The sequence below is a fragment of the Babylonia areolata genome, chromosome 2 (assembly GCF_041734735.1).
Source record: "Babylonia areolata isolate BAREFJ2019XMU chromosome 2, ASM4173473v1, whole genome shotgun sequence".
Classification (NCBI taxonomy): Eukaryota; Metazoa; Mollusca; class Gastropoda; order Neogastropoda; family Buccinidae; genus Babylonia; species Babylonia areolata.
Genome location: NC_134877.1, coordinates 70,661,107 through 70,675,398, shown reverse-complemented (window position 1 = coordinate 70,675,398; position 14,292 = coordinate 70,661,107).

The window sequence follows — 14,292 nt, the reverse complement described above, 5'->3', positions numbered from 1 at the left end:
GGAGAGGGAAAAGGAGAGGAGGGGAAGGGAGAGGGGAAAGGGAGAGGAGGGGAAGGGAGACGAACACGCACAAATAAATGCCACGAGCCGTGACAATACCTTTCTCCACAAAAATACCTTTCTCCACACAGGAATAAAATACCTTTCTCCACACATAAATAAGATACCACACATAAATAAGATACCTTTCTCCACACATAAATAAAATACCTTTCTCCACAAAAATACCTTTCTCCACACAGGAATAAAATACCTTTCTCCACAAAGGAATAAAATACTTTTCTCCACCTTTCTCCACACATAAATAAGATACCTTTCTCCACACACAGGAATAAAATGTCTTTCTCCACAAAGGAATAAAATACCTTTCTCCACACAAGAATAAAATACCTTTCTCCACACAGGAATACAATACCTTTCTCAACACAGGAATAAAATGTCTTTCTCCACACAGGAATAAAATACCTTTCTCCACACATGTATAAAATACCTTTCTCCACACACAGGAATACAATACCTTTCTCCAGACAGGAATAAAATACCTTTCACCACACAGCAATAAAATACATTTCTCCACACATAAATAAAATACCTTTCTCCACACACAGGAATAAAATACCTTTCTCCACACACAGGAATAAAATACCTTTCTCCACACAGGAATAAAATACCTTTCTCCACACAGGAATAAAATACCTTTCTCCACACACAGGAATAAAATACCTTTCTCAACACAGGAATAAAATGTCTTTCTCCACACAGGAATAAAATACCTTTCTCCACACATGTATAAAATACCTTTCTCCACACACAGGAATAAAATACCTTTCTCCACACACAGGAATAAAATACCTTTCTCCACACACAGGAATAAAATACCTTTCTCCACACAGGAATAAAATACCTTTCTCCATACAGGAATGAAATACCTTTCTCCACACACAGGAATAAAATACCTTTCTCCACACACAGGAATAAAATACCTTTCTCCATACAGGAATGAAATACCTTTCTCCACACACAGGAATAAAATACCTTTCTCCACACACAGGAATAAAATACCTTTCTCCATACAGGAATGAAATACCTTTCTCCACACACAGGAATAAAATACTTTTCTCCATACAGGAATGAAATACCTTTCTCCACACACAGGAATAAAATACCTTTCTCCACACAGGAATAAAATACCTTTCTCCATACAGGAATGAAATACCTTTCTCCACACAGGAATGAAATACCTTTCCCCACACAGGAATAAAATACCTTTCTCCACACATAAATAAAATACCTTTCTCCACAAAGGAATAAAATACCTTTCTCCAGACAGGAATGAAATACCTTTCTCCACACACAGGAATAAAATACCGTTCTCCACACACAGGAATAAAATGCCTTTCTCCACACACAGGAATAAAATACCTTTCTCCACACAGGAATAAAATACCTTTCTCCATACAGGAATGAAATACCTTTCTCCACACACAGGAATAAAATACCTTTCTCCACACACAGGAATAAAATACCTTTCTCCATACAGGAATGAAATACCTTTCTCCACACACAGGAATAAAATACCTTTCTCCACACACAGGAATAAAATACCTTTCTCCATACAGGAATGAAATACCTTTCTCCACACACAGGAATAAAATACCTTTCTCCATACAGGAATGAAATACCTTTCTCCACACACAGGAATAAAATACCTTTCTCCACACAGGAATAAAATACCTTTCTCCATACAGGAATGAAATACCTTTCTCCACACAGGAATGAAATACCTTTCCCCACACAGGAATAAAATACCTTTCTCCACACATAAATAAAATACCTTTCTCCACAAAGGAATAAAATACCTTTCTCCAGACAGGAATGAAATACCTTTCTCCACACACAGGAATAAAATACCGTTCTCCACACACAGGAATAAAATGCCTTTCTCCACACACAGGAATAAAATACCTTTCTCCACACAGGAATAAAATACCTTTCTCCACACACAGGAATAAAATACCTTTCTCCACAGCAATAAATGCCTCAGGACAGAAAGGAACTCAGGCTTCAGCATGTCGTCACGACCAAGAATTAGAGCTGTTCCTCTCTGTACCATGCCCCACACCTCCCCTCTGTCTGTCTGTCTCTGTCTGTCTGTATGTCCCTCCTCTCTCTCTCTCTCTCTCTCTCTCTCTCTCTCTCTCTCTCTCTCTCAACCGTTCCAACCTTTCTCAAATGCCAGACAGCACAGTCAATTTAAAATCGGGCAACTGTCACAAATCTAATGGGCAGCAAATCATCTTGGCGCCGATTCAACCTGCCAACAGGCTTACTTCCCTCGCTGTTACCACCACGTCACTTCAAGTCCCCAAGGTTTCTTAGGAGACATTTGGTCAAAGGGTCTCTCAGGATCAAGCTCCTACTGTTTGGAATTCTCTTCCTCTGGATTTCTGTCACTCACCAACTCTGTCCTCTCTCAAAACCAAATTTAAAACGTATCTGTTCAATATGGCTTATCATGGACCTCATGAAGCCTTGCTGAATGTTTGTATCTTTGTTTTTCTTCACCCCATCACTTTCCTTGCCAGGAAATGTGCTAAAATCATCATCATCATCATCATCATCATCATCATCCTCTTCTTCTTCTTCTTCTTCTTCTTCTTAGTAATAAGAAGTAGTAGTAGTAGTAGTAGGAGTAGTAGTAGCAGCAGCAGCAGAAGAAGTAGTAGTAGTAGCAGCAGCAGTAGTAGTAGTAGTAGTAGTAGTAGTAGTAGTAGTGTGATTATCGTCATCATCTTTTTTTGATTATTAAGACTAATCCTTGATTAAATCTTCTGTCTACCCTATTTCCCCCAACTCAACATACAACAGCCCTGTCTCCCCCACAAGACTCAGGGCTGTCCCTAGGTCTACCTGACTCACTTAATGGCTGTCCCTGAGTCTAGCTGACCCACTTAATGGCTGTCCCTGATTCTAGCTGACCCACTTAATGGCTGTCCCTGAGTCTAGCTGACCCACTTAATGGCTGTCCCTAGGTCTACCTGACTCACTTAATGGCTGTCCCTGAGTCTAGCTGACCCACTTAATGGCTGTCCCTAGGTCTACCTGACTCACTTAATGGCTGTCCCTGAGTCTAGCTGACCCACTTAATGGCTGTCCTTGGGTCTACCTGACTCACTTAATGGCTGTCCGTGAGTCTAGCTGACCCACTTAATGGCTGTCCTTGGGTCTACCTGACTCACTTAATGGCTGTCCCTAGGTCTACCTGACTCACTTAATGGCTGTCCTTGGGTCTACCTGACTCACTTAATGGCTGTCCTTAGCTCTACCTGACTCACTTAATGGCTGTCCCTAGGTCTACCTGACTCACTTAATGGCTGTCCCTAGGTCTACCTGACTCACTTAATGGCTGTCCTTGGGTCTACCTGACTCACTTAATGGCTGTCCTTAGCTCTACCTGACTCACTTAATGGCTGTCACTAGGTCTACCTGACTCACTTAATGGCTGTCCCTAGGTCTACCTGACTCACTTAATGGCTGTCCTTGGGTCTACCTGACTCACTTAATGGCTGTCACTAGGTCTACCTGACTCACTTAATGGCTGTCCCTAGGTCTACCTGACTCACTTAATGGCTGTCCTTGGGTCTACCTGACTCACTTAATGGCTGTCCTTGGGTCTACCTGACTCACTTAATGGCTGTCCTTGGGTCTACCTGACTCACTTAATGGCTGTCCCTAGGTCTACCTGACTCACTTAATGGCTGTCCCTAGGTCTACCTGACTCACTTAATGGCTGTCCTTGGGTCTACCTGACTCACTTAATGGCTGTCCCTAGGTCTACCTGACTCACTTAATGGCTGTCCCTAGGTCTACCTGACTCACTTAATGGCTGTGCCTAGGTCTACCTGACTCACTTAATGGCTGTCCCTAGGTCTACCTGACTCACTTAATGGCTGTCCCTGGGTCTACCTGACTCACTTAATGGCTGTCCTTGGGTATACCTGACTCACTTAATGGCTGTCCTTGGGTCTACCTGACTCACTTAATGGCTGTCCCTAGGTCTACCTGACTCACTTAATGGCTGTCCCTAGGTCTACCTGACTCACTTAATGGCTGTCCCTAGGTCTACCTGACTCACTTAATGACTGTCCCTAGGTCTACCTGACTCACTTAATGGCTGTCCCTAGGTCTACCTGACTCACTTAATGGCTGTCCCTAGGTCTACCTGACTCACTTAATGGCTGTCCGTGAGTCTGTCTGACTCACTTAATGGCTGTCGCTCTATCTCCCGGAGGATGTGACTGTAGCAGTCCTTGCCCACGCCAGTGGCTCTACAGGTCTGTTAGTTAACAGGACAGTGGCTCTACAGCCCCGTTAGTTAACAGGACAGTGGCTCTGTAGGCCCGTTAGTTAACAGGACAGTGGCTCTACAGGCCAGTCAGTTAACAGGGCTGTGGCTCTACAGGCCAGTCAGTTAACAGGGCAGTGGCTCTGTAGGCCCGTCAGTTAACAGGGCAGTGGCTCTGTAGGCCCGTCAGTTAACAGGGCAGTGAACTGGACGTGTAGAGATCATGTGAGGGTGGCCTGAAGAGAATTCATTTCTGATTCTCTGTGTGTTTGTGTGCACATAAAGGTGTGGGAAGTGGTTTCATGGTGTCTGAATGCCACAGAGAGAGAGAGAGACAGTAAGAGAGAGGGGCGAGAGACAGAGAGACAGTAAGAGAGAGGGGCGAGAGAGAGAGAGACAAAGAGAGAGACAGACAGAGACAAAGAAAGACACAGATAAAGATATGGAAAGAGACAGAGGGAGAGACACGGAGAGAGGCAGAGAGACAGAGACAGACACAGAGACAGAGAGACAGAGAAAGGCATGGAGAGACAGAAAAACACAGACACAGAGACATACGAACAAGAAAGGTAAAGGATGGAAGGCAGACTGCTAACTTTCTGTCGACATTTCACAGCTTCACGATGTTCACGCCTGACGCACTGCCAGTCCCCGTTTGGTTTAACCCGGCACAACCCGCGCCATTTGCACCAGCCCCCCTCCGATCAGACTTACTTATGCGGCCTGTCCCTACGTGACATTCCAGCCACAAGAACGTTTCATCTTGTCCCTGCAGGACATTCCAGTCACACACACGTTTCAAAGTGGCAGGTGCCGTGTCCGACAGTCTTGGCGATCAGCAGGAAATGTGGAGGGGAGCGTTTGATGTCTAAACGTGAGATGTGTTTCCCCAAGTCTCTCTGTCTAGCGGCCGTGATGTCACGTGGAAAAAGATATGGGGATTTCTGAAATACGTGAACCGCTGTCTGGTCGGAAGTACTTGTCTCCTGAAGACGTGTGAGTGAGTGTGTTTTGGGGCTGCTCTTCCCACTCTTGCCTCCTACACATCCATGCTGTCTTCCACATGTTTGGTTGTTTGTTAGTTTGCTTGTTGATGATTTTACTTTAAAGGACCCAAACAGATTATTTTCAACTGTTGCAGAGCCATGAAAGAAAGCGTTGGATTTCTGGAAAGACACACAGGCCGACAGAGACAAACAGACAGACCGACACAGACAGACAGACAGACAGACAGACAAAAAACAGACGGACAGAGACAGGGACAGAGAAGAGATGGGAAACGAGGGAAATGGCAACGAAGAGAGAGGGGGGGGGGGGAGGGGGGGGATGACGGTAAAAGCCATGTGTCTTTCACTGTCCACATTTTGGGAACCTTCAGATCCCCACCGTTCACACGCCACGCCCCAGGGAGTCCATTATCAGCCACGCTTTGGGAGGATTCACAGTGCCATCCGGGCACGAAATCCCCTGGCATCACCACCCTGTCCCATCCCTGCACCATGCCATCACCACCCTGTCCCATCCCTGCACCCTGCCATCTCCACCCTGTCCCATCCCTGCACCATGCCATCACCACCCTGTCCCATCCCTGCACCATGCCATCACCACCCTGTCCCATCTCTGCACCATGTCATCACCTCCCTGTCCCATCCCTGCACCATGCCATCTCCTTTCTGCCCCATCCCTGCACCATGCCATCACCACCCTGTCCCATCCCTGCACCATGCCATCACCTCCCTGTCCCATCCCTGCACCATGCCATCACCTCCCTGTCCCATCCCTGCACCATGCCATCACCACCCTGTCCCATCCCTGCACCTTGCCATCACCTCCCTGTCCCATCCCTGCACCATGCCATCACCACCCTGTCCCATCCCTGCACCTTGCCATCACCTCCCTGTCCCATCCCTGCACCATGCCATCACCACCCTGTCCCATCCCTGCACCATGCCATCTCCTTTCTGCCCCATCCCTGCACCATGCCATCTCCTTTCTGCCCCATCCCTGCACCATGCCATCACCACCCTGTCCCATCCCTGCACCATGCCATCTCCTTTCTGCCCCATCCCTGCACCATGCCATCATCTCCCTGTCCCATCCCTGCACCATGCCATCACCACCCTGTCCCATCCCTGCACCATGCCATCTCCTTTCTGGCCCATCCCTGCACCATGCCATCACCTCCCTGTCCCATCCCTGCACCATGCCATCACCACCCTGTCCCATCCCTGCACCATGCCATCACCACCATGTCCCATCCCTGCACCGTGCCATCACCACCCTGTCCCATCCCTGCACCATGCCATCTCCTTTCTGGCCCATCCCTGCACCATGCCATCACCTCCCTGTCCCATCCCTGCACCATGCCATCTCCTTTCTGCCCCATCCCTGCACCATGCCATCACCTCCCTGTCCCATCCCTGCACCATGCCATCACCTCCCTGTCCCATCCCTGCACCATGCCATCACCACCCTGTCCCATCCCTGCACCATGCCATCACCTCCCTGTCCCATCCCTGCACCATGCCATCACCTCCCTGTCCCATCCCTGCACCATGCCATCACCACCCTGTCCCATCCCTACACCATGCCATCACCTCCCTGTCCCATCCCTGCACCATGCCATCACCACACTGTCCCATCCCTGCACCATGCCATCTCCTTTCTGCTCCATCCCTGCACCATGCCATCTCCTTTCTGCCCCATCCCTGCACCATGCTATCTCCTTTCTGTCCCATCCCTGCACCATGCCATCGCCACCCTGTCCCATCCCTGCACCATGCCATCTCCTCCCTGTCCCATCCCCGCACCATGCCATCACCTCCCTGTCCCATCCCTGCACCATGCCATCACCTCCCTGTCCCATCCCTGCACCATGCCATCACCTCCCTGTCCCATCCCTGCACCATGCCATCTCCTCCCTGTCCCATCCCTGCACCATGCCATCACCACCCTGTCCCATCCCTGCACCATGCCATCACCACCCTGTCCCATCCCTGCACCATGTCATCACCTCCCTGTCCCATCCCTGCACCATGCCATCTCCTTTCTGCCCCATCCCTGCACCATGCCATCACCACCCTGTCCCATCCCTGCACCATGCCATCACCTCCCTGTCCCATCCCTGCACCATGCCATCACCTCCCTGTCCCATCCCTGCACCATGCCATCACCACCCTGTCCCATCCCTGCACCTTGCCATCACCTCCCTGTCCCATCCCTGCACCATGCCATCACCACCCTGTCCCATCCCTGCACCATGCCATCTCCTTTCTGCCCCATCCCTGCACCATGCCATCTCCTTTCTGCCCCATCCCTGCACCATGCCATCACCACCCTGTCCCATCCCTGCACCATGCCATCTCCTTTCTGCCCCATCCCTGCACCATGCCATCATCTCCCTGTCCCATCCCTGCACCATGCCATCACCACCCTGTTCCATCCCTGCACCATGCCATCTCCACCCTGTCCCATCCCTGCACCATGCCATCTCCTTGCTGCCCCATCCGGACCTGGGAATCAAACGAAGTGAAACCTTTCAACTGTTATTCCTTGACGGCATCTCTGTGGCACAGGTCGGCAGCTGACGGTGGCCAAGTGGTGATTCGTTCCACCAGGATGCAGGTGTCCAGATTTCCAGTCCTTCATACGGACCAGGGATTTTGCTCCTCTTTCCAGAACACTTTGAACGTTGGTCTGAATGCTAGTCATTCGTTCAGAAGAGACGATAAACAGAGGCCCCGTGTGTAGCATACACTTAGCGCACGTGAAAGAACCCACGGCAACAAAAGGATTGTATCTGGCAACATTATGCATAAATCTCCACTTTCATAGTAAAGCAAATAAAACCAAATAGACTTCAAGACATAATCTGTTTCTTTTAACAAGTATTCAAGACATAATCTGTTTCTTTTTAATCATGGGTGGCACTGAACTGTGGCTACGTGCTCTCCCTGAGGAGAACAGCCCGACCTTCTCTCAGAGAAATACGTTGTGACGCACTATAATACAATACCATACGATACAGTTTCGGGAGCAGACAGGTAACTGATGTACAGAAGTTACTGGTAAATTACATGAAAATCTCTCCGCGCGACACGTTCTCGCACTTGGCCACAGAATCATTGTATATATGCATGATGATGGAGTCTCCCGTCGGACCGACGGGTGAGTAGGCAGGCAGGCTTATCTGTCGGTGTGTGTCCTCGTCCTAAAACCCTCTTGGCCGAGAGAGTGGGGATGTACTTGGGCAAGACACTCTCCACTATAATCAAATTTTAGCCCAAATAGTCGGAACAGCAGTTGCCTCCTCTGCTGTTCTGATGGTCATAGTCGGACACGACTATCATATATATATATATATATATATATATATATATATATATATATATATATATATATATATATATATATATATATATACATATATATATATATATATACATATGTGTGTGTGTGTGTGTGTGTGTGTGTGTGTGTGTGTGTGTGTGTGTGTGTGTATGTAGATGTGCTAGAAATGCCAAGGACGTAGGTGAAATCAACTGCACCGACCCACGTGTCCTGCAACAGGGGGTTGGGGAATGGGGAAGGAGGAAGGTGCGTATGCGTTTGTGCATGTGCATATGAATGTGTGCACGCACACACGCATGCGCGTGTGTGTGTGTGTGTGTGTGTGTATGTGAGTGTGTGTGTGCGTGTGTGTGTGTGTGTGTGTGTGTGCACGCGCACCCAGATGAAACTTCTCACGACTTCTTGTGAGTGAGCTATCCTGTGCTTGACGTTGGCTGTTGACAGTTCCAGAACAGCCTGCAGGATGACGTCTGTCGTCGTTCTCACCTCCTCCCAGAAGCCATACAGCTGTCTGCAGGGGATGGGCAGACGGTCTGCCATCAACGTGTTGTGGGGTTTGCACCTCGGGGGATGTGTTCCGCTGTGTGGTGGTGATGGCCATGTGGAGGAGTGACCAGCCACATGGAGGAGTGACCAGTGACCAGCCACATGGAGGAGTGACCAGTGACCAGCCACATGGAGGAGTGACCAGTGACCAGCCACATGGAGGAGTGACCAACCACATGGAGGAGTGACCAGTGACCAGCCAGTGACCAGCCACGTTGAGGAGTGACCAGTGACCAGCCACATGGAGGAGCAACCAGCCACATGGAGGAGTGACCAGTGACCAGCCACATGGAGGAGCAACCAGCCACATGGAGGAGCAACCAGCCACATGGTGGAGTGAGTGACCAGCCACATGGAGGAGCAACCAGCCACATGGTGGAGTGAGTGACCAGCCACATGGAGGAGCAACCAGCCACATGGTGGAGTGACCAGTGACCAGCCACATGGAGGAGCAACCAGCCACATGGAGGAGCAACCAGCCACATGGTGGAGTGAGTGACCAGCCACATGGAGGAGTGACCAGCCACAAGGAGGAGTGAGTGACCAGCCACATGGAGGAGTGACCAGCCACATGGAGGAGTGACCAGCCACATGGAGGAGTGACCAGCCACATGGAGGAGTGAGTGACCAGCCACATAGAGGGGTGACCAGCCACATGGAGGGGTGACCAGCCACAAGGAGGAGTGAGTGACCAGCCACATGGAGGAGTGACCAGCCACATGGAGGAGTGAGTGACCAGCCACATGGAGGGGTGACCAGCCACATGGAGGGGTGACCAGCCACATGGAGGAGTGACCAGCCACAAGGAGGAGTGAGTGACCAGCCACATGGAGGAGTGTCCAGCCACAAGGAGGAGTGAGTGACCAGCCACAAGGAGGAGTGACCAGCCACAAGGAGGAGTGAGTGACCAGCCACAAGGAGGAGTGACCAGCCACAAGGAGGAGTGAGTGACCAGCCACAAGGAGGAGTGACCAGCCACAAGGAGGAGTGACCAGCCACAAGGAGGAGTGAGTGACCAGCCACAAGGAGGAGTGACCAGCCACAAGGAGGAGTGAGTGACCAGCCACAAGGAGGAGTGACCAGCCACAAGGAGGAGTGAGTGACCAGCCACATGGAGGAGTGACCAGCCACATGGAGGGGTGACCAGCCACATGGAGGGGTGACCAGCCACATGGAGGGGTGACCAGCCACATGGAGGGGTGACCAGCCACATGGAGGGGTGACCAGCCTCAGCTTTGTTGCTGGGCATGGTTGAGTCGGCAGTGCACAGAGCAGACTGGCTGTGTGGCCAGGTGTTGAAGGGTGACGGGGTGGCCTCTCTCTTTCTCACTGGGCTTCGTCATGGTCCTGGTCATGTCTGCTTCTCCTGGTGACAAGTCAAAGTTGGTTTTAGTGATGGAACATTGAACAGGCAGCAATTGTATTTATTAATGTAAGTGTTCATATATTCGTTTTATTCTTCTTCTTTTTTTTTTTCATCCATCCATCAGAAACAACAAAGAAAACAGAAAGTAGATCTGATAGAAAAATATATATACATACTGCAAACACAAATAATAAATAAAGCAGTAGACTACTATCCACTTTTGAAAGAGTCAATGATTTTTTTTTTAACACGTTACTTTTATTTTATGACAACTTCAGGTCTTCCCGGCTGCACCCTGCTCGTTATTGCGATTCCAGCCAGTCTGTGGGCTGCTCATTTCCCTTGACACCTGCATGTCCAGGACAGTACATCTATGTAAAATTTTGCATCTACATTTTTCGCATGCCACTCTGGGCTCCCCATCCCACTTTCAACTTTTTTGTAAGAGGTCTTTCTAGTCAGTCAGAAATATGGCATCTTGCTTTGCATACGCACGAATGGATGTCGGCCTCTGGAGAGCATGTATCAGTGCTGCAACTCCCATTGTCAGGCTGCAGGTTGTGACTTTCCTAGCCCTGATTTTGTTGTTTTTCCATTTTGTTTTCCGCAGTGTCTCCCCATCCAGACTGATCTCCAGTGACAGTGCCGTCTGAAGGCAGGATAATGTCCTCTCCTGTGCTGTTTTCTCCTGCTGGTAGCTTCACTTCAGCATCAGAAGCCGTGAGAAATGAGGGAAGAGCGAAAGGTGGAGGTATGAATAAGGTCAAGGTCACACATCAGACAGCCTCGGCCCCCAGAGCGGAGAATTGACTGGCATGTCTACTGTCGAGGAAAGAGGGGAGGAGGGGGAGGGGCCAGGGGGGAGTGTAGCGGTGACGATGTGTCGGGGATGTCGATAATGTTTTATTGCCTCCTGCTTTGTGAGGTGTCCCTCCGGCCCTCCTACAGCACCACCCTGTCCTCCTCACCTCTCGTCCATCATAAAGCTTTCTGCTCGTCCTCCTCAGCCCCTCCCTACAATACAGTACAGTACAGTACAGTACACTACAATACACTACAGTACAGTACAGTACACTACAATACATCTTTATCAATGCGATTGGAAATTACATGTGCATTCAAAGGCTTGTCACTCACACCAACCAATCTCTCAGTCAAACGTTGAGTCTAATATATATATATATATATATATAGCAAAATTTTTACTTAAAAGTGAAAAGACTGAATCCAGATATGAAAGTGATAAAAGCTTAACAACTTGCTTTTTAACACAGTAAGAGAAATTATAACATGTATTTTAAAGAAAACTAAAAAGCGCTATTTCCGGTAAAAAGAAATAATAACATGTATCTTAAAGAAAAACTAAGAAGCGTTATTTCCGAATAAAAGACGCTACAATAAAATCATCATTTCGTAATCATGAATTCTTCAGTGGTATTGTGTGTAATAAAAAATATCATATTCTTGGATGCCATAAAAGAGATATGTTTTAATGTTATCACATACATGAAGAAACATTGATTTTCAGAAAAAGGAACCCACACACCCTCTCTCCCATGACATCCTGTCACCGCCCTCTGGACCCCTTCCCCTTGCCGTTCACTTCCGTTGTGAGGCAGGGTTTCACACCGCTAGCATCACGTCACTCTTATCAGCTATCGTGTTACTTGCTTTCAAACATTATTCATGTGAACATCAAGGTTTCACACCGCTAGCATCACGTCACTTATCAGCTACCGTGTTACTTGCTTTCAAACATTATTCATGTGAACATCAAGGTTTCACACCGCTAGCATCACGTCACTCTTATCAGCTATCGTGTTACTTGCTTTCAAACATTATTCATGTGAACATCAAGGTTTCACACCGCTAGCATCACGTCACTCTTATCAGCTATCGTGTTACTTTTAACCAATAGCATCACGTCACTCTTATCAGCTATCGTGTTACTTTTAACCAATAGCATCACGTCACTGTTATCAGCTACCGTGTTACTTTTAACCAATAGCATCACGTCACTGTTATCAGCTACCGTGTTACTTTTAACCAATAGCATCACGTCACTGTTATCAGCTATCGTGGTACTTTTAACCAATAGCATCACGTCACTGTTATCAGCTATCGTGTTACTTGCTTTCAAACATTATTCATGTGAACATCAAGGTTTCACACCGCTAGCATCACGTCACTCTTATCAGCTATCGTGTTACTTTTAACCAATAGCATCACGTCACTCTTATCAGCTATCGTGTTACTTGCTTTCAAACATTATTCATGTGAACATCAGGGTTTCACACTGATAGCATCACGTCACTCTTATCAGCTATCGTGTTACTTGCTTTCAAACATTATTCATGTGAACATCAAGGTTTCACACTGATAGCATCACGTCACTCTTATCAGCTATCGTGTTACTTTTAACCAATAGCATCACGTCACTCTTATCAGCTATCGTGTTACTTTTAACCAATAGCATCACGTCACTCTTATCAGCTATCGTGTTACTTTTAACCAATAGCATCACGTCACTCTTATCAGCTATCGTGTTACTTTTAACCAATAGCATCACGTCACTCTTATCAGCTATCGTGTTACTTTTAACCAATAGCATCACGTCACTCTTATCAGCTATCGTGTTACTTGTTTCAAACATTCATGTGAACATCAGGGTTTCAAACCAATAGCATCACGTTACTGCTATCAGCTATTGTGTTACTTGCTTTCAAACATTATTCATGTGAACATCAGGGTTTCAAACCAATAGCATCACTTTATTGTTACCGCGTATCGTGTTACTTGCTTTCAAACATTCATGTGAACATCAGGGTTTCAAACCAATAGCATCACGTTACTGCTATCAGCTATTGTGTTACTTTTAACCAATAGCATCACGTTACTGCTATCAGCTATTGTGTTACTTGCTTTCAAACATTCATGTGAACATCAGGGTTTCACACTGATAGCATCACGTCACTTTTATCAGCTATCGTGTTACTTTTAACCAGTAGCATCACGTCACTCTTATCAGCTATCGTGTTACTTGCTTTCAAACATTCATGTGAACATCAGGGTTTCAAACCAATAGCATCACGTTACTGCTATCAGCTATTGTGTTACTTGCTTTCAAACATTCATGTGAACATCAGGGTTTCAAACCAATAGCATCACTTTATTGTTACCGCGTATCGTGTTACTTGCTTTCAAACATTCATGTGAACATCAGGGTTTCAAACCAATAGCATCACTTTATTGTTACCAGGCATCGTGTTACTTGCTACAAACATTCAACATGTGAACATCAGGTCAAACAAAAGACATCAGTCCATTGCTACCAACAACCTTGTTACCAGCTTGCAGACATTCATGCATGTAAACGTAATTCAATATACGTTCGCGCTCCTCTCTCTCTCTCTCTTCATCGACAACGTTTTGAATTTGGAATGTCTTTTCGTGTAAAATTGTGAAATGTGGAGATAATAGTCCAGTTGTGTCAGCAGGCGGGCATGCAGGACCTTGTCGAACGCCTTCCAGAAATCCAGTTGAACGACAGCGACCTGGGCGCCTTGTGAGAGATGCTGGGCGATTTGTGGACCGTTATATACATTAAATCCGAGGGGGGGAGAGAGAGAAATGGAGAGATGGAGGGAGAGAGGGGAGGGAGAGAGAAATGGAGGGAGAGAGGGGA